The following is a 1533-nucleotide window of genomic DNA, read 5'->3' as shown; positions in this document are numbered from 1 at the left end:
ACTGTAATAAGCACGTTACTCTACGGAAAGGGATGAAACACTTCAAGCTATAACCCAAGAAATTTCCAGCCCATGGCTAATCTCCAACTCTCTTCCTGCTGAAGTCAGCAGCAATCCCTCCCACCCCATCTTCAGTCATTAGAAATGCAGCAAGCATTTAAAACTTCGGAGACCTTGCCCATTCTTACAACTGGGCAAGAGTCAGATTTCCAGAAATGCTATTTATGCTGCATAGAAACTTCCCTTCCAGAATTCCCTTTGTCTCCAGCAGACAATCCCTTATTTCACTATTAGTTCTAGATGCAGCCAACCATTATCCTATTTAAAAGTTGTTCCCTTGGCCATCACCTTCCAACAATGGTAGCAATAATTACATTTGATCAGCTAATTTACCTTCTGCAATCATGAAGCTAGACGAATGACCTTTTTTATCTTCTGGCATGTAGCTTGTAAAACCAATTCAAATTAGTAGCACAGAAATAATACCAATATATAAAACACAGAAAAAGGTTTTTTGAGAAGGTGGGTTTGTGGCTTCTTGTTTTGACTTTTTTTTCCATGAGATTCTTGAAAGTCTCAAACCCTGAAATTAAAGAACCTTGGTGGTGCCTTATTTCCCAGCAGTTTCTTTAAAAGATGAGTCGTTAGGAAAGCATGGAAAGTATTAGAGTCATGGCTTTGATGTCTTTAATAGAAATTTGGGATAGATTTGAAAGAAATGAGGGAAGTGCTGTTATTTCCTTTTGGAATGGCAGTCTGACATGACTGGTGCTGTTATACAACAGAGCGGCCAGACGGCAGTGCACACGCTAACCCAGCAGCGGGCCCAGGAACTTGTCCTCCCAATCAAGTTTATAGCTGGATGCTAATGGACTTAGCAAACAAACACTTGTGTTTATTATAACAGAATGAACAGAATGTACTACAAAGAATATGACTCACTTTTCCATAGGACGCCTGTCTATTCTCTGGGTTTGAATAATGAAATATTGCACCTCTCACTTGCAGTTTGTTTTACAAAGTTTTACTGAGTTCATCCCAACTAGCTGTAGCCCTGCCACATAAAAACTGATTCATTTGCCCTGTGAAAATAAGTGTGGCTTTTGACAGGACACTCTGCACTAGGCCCTACTAAATCAGCCGGAGAGGCTAGACTCACTCACAGGTGGTTTTAGTCTTGAGTGCTTTTTGAAAATGAAAATACTCACTCAGCTTCAGCAGCATGCTGCTGGCTGTTCTCCCTTGGGTGACAGGCTGTCCTGCTGCATCCAAAGTATCCCTCCTCTGCTCCTGTACAGAGTCTGTCTTCTAACCTGGGGCTTTAAAACACTACTTTCTGTAAGAAAAGGGTTTCCTTTAAAGCAGAGTTTGGGAAAGGGGCATTTAAGAAATGATTACATTTTTATTTCAGAACATGCAAAACCCCAAAAATGCTGCCTATTAACTCACAGGAAATTCTGATTAAAGTAGGCGTCCTTATAAGACCCTCCTGCAAGAAATTCAAATGAAAGGAAGGGGAGGGAAAGAGATTTT

Source organism: Falco cherrug, chromosome 10 (genome assembly GCF_023634085.1).
Source record: "Falco cherrug isolate bFalChe1 chromosome 10, bFalChe1.pri, whole genome shotgun sequence".
In the NCBI taxonomy this organism is placed as follows: domain Eukaryota; kingdom Metazoa; phylum Chordata; class Aves; order Falconiformes; family Falconidae; genus Falco; species Falco cherrug.
Note: the sequence above shows the minus strand (reverse complement) of the source record.